Below are 5,758 nucleotides of genomic sequence, written 5' to 3'. Positions count from 1 at the left end.
AAATAGATCTTGTGTAAATACAACTGAAGGCAGGCAGAGAAACAAAGTGAGCAGAGTGATTCCGCCTGCTTGAAACCAAGGTTGTGGCTTATGACACAGAGGAGCGGTGGATCGCTGGGAACTTCAACACTGTGCTGACTACCTGACAGGAAACAGACAAGCTAGGCAGAACAGTAGAGATGGGTTTTAAACCAGCCTCCATGGGTCACTGAAGCTCTGCTGAAGCTTCAACTTCACTACTTCACTTTTTTATTTTTTATCTTTTACTTAAGAAACTAATTTTTTTTCTCACTTTATTTTACTTTATTATTATTATACTTTTATTTTTAATTATTATTATAACTACTAGTGGCCCGGTGCACAAAATTCATGCAGGGTGGGGAGTCCCTCAGCCTGGCCTGCACCCTCTCCAATCTGGGACCCCTCAAAGGATGTCCTACTGCTGGTTTACAGGGATTAGGCTTAAACCGGCAGTTGGACATCCCTCTCACAATCCGGGACTGCTGGCTCCTAACCACTCACCTGCCTGCCTGCCTGATTCCCCTAACCACTCTTCCTACCAGCCTGCTCGCCCCCAACTACCCACCGTGCCAGTGTGCTCACCCTCAACTGCCCCCGCCCCCCGATGGACTGCTTGCCCCCAACTGCCCTGCCTGCTGACCTGCTCACCCCTACCTTACCTCCTCACTGGCTTGCTCGCCCCTAACTGCCTCCCTGCTGACCTGCTCACTCCAAATTGCCCCCCCACTGTTCTGATCATCTCCAACTGACCCCCACTGATGGCCTGCTCACCCCCAACTGGCCTCCCTGCTGCTCTGCTTACCCACAACAGCCCCACCCCCATTAGCCTGATCATCCACAACTGCCATCCCATCCTGGCCTGATCACCCACAACTGCCCTCCCCTCTTGGGCTCTAACCGGCTCTACCTCGGCCCCACCACCATGGCTTTGTCTGGAAGAACATCTGGAAGGTCTCCTGGAAGGTCTTCCAGTCTAATTAGCATATTACCCTTTTATTAGTAGAGAGGCCTGGTGCACGGGTGGGGGCCGGCTGGTTTGCCCTGAAGGGTGTCCCGGATCAGGGTGGGGGTCCCGCTGGGGTGCCTGGCCAGCCTGGGTGAGGGGCTGATGGCTGTTTTCAGGCTGGCCATGCCCCCCAGCAACCCAAGCTCCCAGCCTCTCCTTTTTTTTCTTTTTTTTTCTTTTAAAGCTCCTCCTTGAGCAGAGGCCAGGGTGGGCTGGAAGCAGGTATCTGGAATTTATTTATCTTCTATAATTGAAACTTTGTAGCCTTGAGCAGAGCCCAGGGCCGGCCAGGGCAGGCGGGAAGCTTGGCTTCCTCCATCTCGGGGGGCAACCCAAGCCTCCTGCTCACTCGAGCTCCATGGCTGCTGACATCTTAGTTGGGTTAATTTGCATATTGCTCCTGATTGGCTGGTGGATGTAGCGGAGTGGTGGAGTGATGGTTAATTTGCATGTTTCTCTTTTATTAGTGTAGATTATTTTACAATTTTAAAGTTTTATTTACTTTATTTTCTTTTTTTTAAATTAGTGTTCTACATTCCATTTTTATTTTAGCATTATTTCACTCTGTCAATTTTTCTTTCATACCAACACTTTCCTCCTCATTTTTCCCATTTTGCGTCCTGTTTCTCGTACCCTGTTCCTGCTTTAGTTTTTCTCTACCTTTTCTTTTTACTTCCTGTAAAAAATTGATCTTACTCATATATCTAATTTCCTCTCTCCTGCTCCAAGTCCATGCACACTCTATTCTTTTTTACTAGCCAATTTTTCCCTTTTTTTACTTTCTGTCTTGTTGTTGTTTGTTTTTATTTTATTTTATTTTATTTTTTATGGTTCTGTTTTTCCTCTCCTTGTTTGTGCTCTTCTTCTACTAATGGCTTAATTAGTTTCAATCACCAGCCCAGGCCTATCTACTCTCTATTCTCCTTTTCCAAAAATAGATAAATGCATAGTTAGATAAAGAAAGGGGAATTTATTTTTTATGTTTAATATATATATATAAATTTTCTCTTATATATATATATACTAGAGGCCTGATGCATGAAACAGTCCTGGCTGCCAGGGGTCCTTGCAGCCGCAGCTGCCTCCCAGCCCTGTACATATACTTTTGAAATTTTTTTAGTATTTCTTACTTTTTTTCTTATACACTCATTCTCTTTCTACCTCCTCTATACAGAATCATGGCCATTTCCCCATTCATTCAATTCCTTGACTTTCCTTTCTGGACATAAGCTCTGCCTCTTCAGATTAAGATTCCCTCCTTCTTTTCTGGGTGTTTGTTGTTTGCATTTTTTGGATTAGTTGTTGGTTTTTTTGAGTTTTCTTCCCATATACATATATTTTCCCTCTTCTTTTTTCTTCTTTTTCTTTTCTTTCTTACCTTTTTCCCTTTTCTCAATATCATTTTTGTACTCTTTTCTCTCCCCTAATTCTCTTTTCTCTGGTGGTGACCTTTATTTGGGGTTATTGGTATCATGAATACATTTGTGTTTGGTGCCCTCTGTGTTATGTCTTGCTGTGTTGTATTTTGTGCCTTAAGTCAATGTGATAGAGAGTGATCTACATAACCAGACATCCTGAGAGTAGCAAAAGGGGAGACAAAGAAACAGCCCCCATACAAAAGAAAAGGAGGAATCACCAGAAAAGTACATAAAAAAATGGAGGTAAGCAATTGGCCAGGGAAAAAATTCAGAGCAATGGTAATAAGGACGCTGAAAAGGATGGAAGACAAATTCAACAACATGTGTAAGAACCAAGGGGAAATGAAGAAGAACCAAGAAGAAATGAAGAATGACATTGCTGCAATAAAGAACACAATAGAAAACATCAACAGTAGACTAGAAGAAGCGGAGGACCGCATCAGTGAGCTAGAAGACAAAGTAGGAAAAAATACCCAAGCAGAGTAGCATCTGGGGAAAAATCAAAAAACTTAAAAAACAGGAGAAGAGCCTAAGGGAACTTTGGGACAACATCAAATGAAACAACATCTGCATAATAGGGGTGCCAGAAGGAGAGGAAACTGAGCAAGGAATAGAACACCTGTTTGAAGAAATAATGACAGAAAACTCCCCTGATATAGTGAAGAAAAAACTCACACAAGTCCAAGAAGCTCACAGAGTGCCAAACAAGATGAACCCAAAAAGACTGACACCAAGACACATTATAATTAAATTGGTGAACACCAATGACAAAGTAAAAAACTTAAAGGCTGCCAGAGAGAGACAGAAAGTTACCTACAAGGAATCTCCCATCAGACAATCAACTGATTTCTCAACAGAAACACATCAAGCCAGAGGGGAATGGAATGAAATTCACAAAGTCATGCAAAGCAAGGGTCTGAATCCAAGAATACTGTACCCAGCAAGGCTATCAATCAAAACCAAAGGGGAAATCAGGAGCTGCACAGACAAAAAATGACTAAGGGGGTGTATTACCACCAAACCAGCAATGCAAGAAATGCTAAAGAGACTGCTGTAAAAAGAAGAAATAGGAAGGGTAAAAGGAACACAGGCATAAAAAATAAAAATGGTGACAAACAAGTACCAGTCAATAATAACTTTAAATGTAAATGGATTAAATGCCCCAACCAAAAGACATAGGGTAGCTGAATGGATTAGAAAACATGACCCATTTATCTGCTGTCAACAGGAGACCCAACTTGGAACAAAGGACTCACAAAGACTGATAGTGAAAGGACGGAAAAAAAATTTTTAGGCAAATGGAAATGAAAAAAATTTTGGGGTAGTAATACTTATATAGGACAAATTAGGCCTCAAAGTAAAGGCCATAACAACAAATAAGGAAGGCCACAACATAATACTAAAGGGAGCAATTCAACAAGAGGATATAACTCTGGTAAACATATATGCACCTAATACAGGAGCACTCAAATACATAAAAAAAAAAAACAACTTCTGGAAGATATCAAGGGAGAGATTGATAGCAACACAGTCATAGTAGGGGATGTTAATACCCCATTGACAACACTGGATAAATCCTCTAAACAAAAAATCAGCAAAGAAACATCAATCCTAAATGACTCACTAGATCAGATGGTATTAATTGACATCTTCAGAATATTTCATCCCAAAGCCACGGAATATACTTTATTCTCAAGTGCACATGGGTCATTTTTAAAGATAGACCACATATTAGTACACAGGCAAAGTCTCTTCAAATTCTAGAAGATAGAAATCATATCAAGTATCTTCTCAGATCACAGTGGCATAAAATTAGAAAACAACTACAATAAAAACAATGAAAAAAATCAAACCCTTGAAGGCTAAATAGCATGCTATTAAACAATGATTGGGTTACCAAATAGATCAAAGAAGAAATAATAAGTATCATGGTAACAGACGACAGTGAAAAAACAACAATCTAAAATCTATAGTACAAAGTGAAAGCAGTCTTGAGAGGGAAGTACATAGCTCTAAAGCAGTGGTTCTCAACCTTCCTAATGCCACGACCCCTTAATACAGTTCCTCATGTTGTGGTGACCCCAACCATAAAATTATTTTCGTTGCTACTTCATAACTGTAATTTTGCTACTGTTATGAATCATAATGTAAATATCTGATATGCAGGATGTGTTTTCATTGTTACAAATTGAACATAATTAAAACAGTGATTAATCACAAAACCAATATGTAATTATATATTGTGAAATATTGATTTCTAATTACAAATAAATGAAGTTTTGTCTTGAAGCATTGTGTAGCATGGGTAACAGTCTTAATATAACAACAGTAAACTACATTGATACATTTTGCGACAGTATGCGTAAAAAGCCAACGTCAGTGCGAAGGTTGAGATTGCTTCTTTCTCACCAGATCAGAAATTCTTGGGGCAGTCTTTGCAAGAGCACAATGAAGATCATCCTCCACAACAAGTCTACTTCTGTATTTAGACTTGATAACCAACAAGCTGGAAAACCCTGTTTCACAAAGATATGTTGTTGGAAATGGAAGAAGAAGGCGCAACACAGTCTCAGGCAGAACAGGATATGACTGCAAACACTTGATCCAGAATTTTGTAACTGGCATTGTAGAGAAATCAGTTCTCGTTGCATCGTTAATAAGTTCAATGAACTCCTCTTGTGCTTTCTCAGGAACATCTTCAACTTTGTGAATGGGCTTCTGGAAAGTGCAAATGGGGTGTCAAGTAGATTTGGAAAGTATGATGAAATTTCATCTGCAAGCATGTGCAAGTGTTCTTTCACAGAAATTATCATCGTAATCCTTTTGTCTGGTTCAATGTCATGTTCTTCAAAGAAAGCAGATAAGGTAAGCAACATGTAAATTTTATTTTAATCCAATTTTTTTTTTTTGCCAAAGCTGAATTTTCATTTGGAATGATCGGATCTTTTCAGACAAATTGAGGCATGTTGCATTTGGTCCTTGCAGTGATAAATTTAACTCATTCAAGATGGCAAAGATGTCAACCAAGTAAGCTATTTTCTGCAGTTCACTTTTATCGACAAAAAGTGCTTTGAACTGCGGTCTTGCTTTCTGATTAAAAAACGTTTTGAGTTCATCACGAAGCTCAAAAACACGTTTTAAAATTTTTCCTCACAACAACCATCTCACTTCAGTGTGAAATAGCACAGCATTGTTCGGTGCATCCAACTCATTGCACAGTTGCAAAAACAGTCAACTGTTTAAAGTGCTTGCCTTTACAAAATTGACACCACTTATGACACTTTTCATTACTTCTTGTAACTCTTGTGGTAGC

The sequence above is a fragment of the Myotis nattereri genome, assembly GCF_964212035.1.
Source record: "Myotis nattereri genome assembly, chromosome: X".
Classification (NCBI taxonomy): Eukaryota; Metazoa; Chordata; class Mammalia; order Chiroptera; family Vespertilionidae; genus Myotis; species Myotis nattereri.
This window is presented reverse-complemented; position numbering follows the sequence as displayed.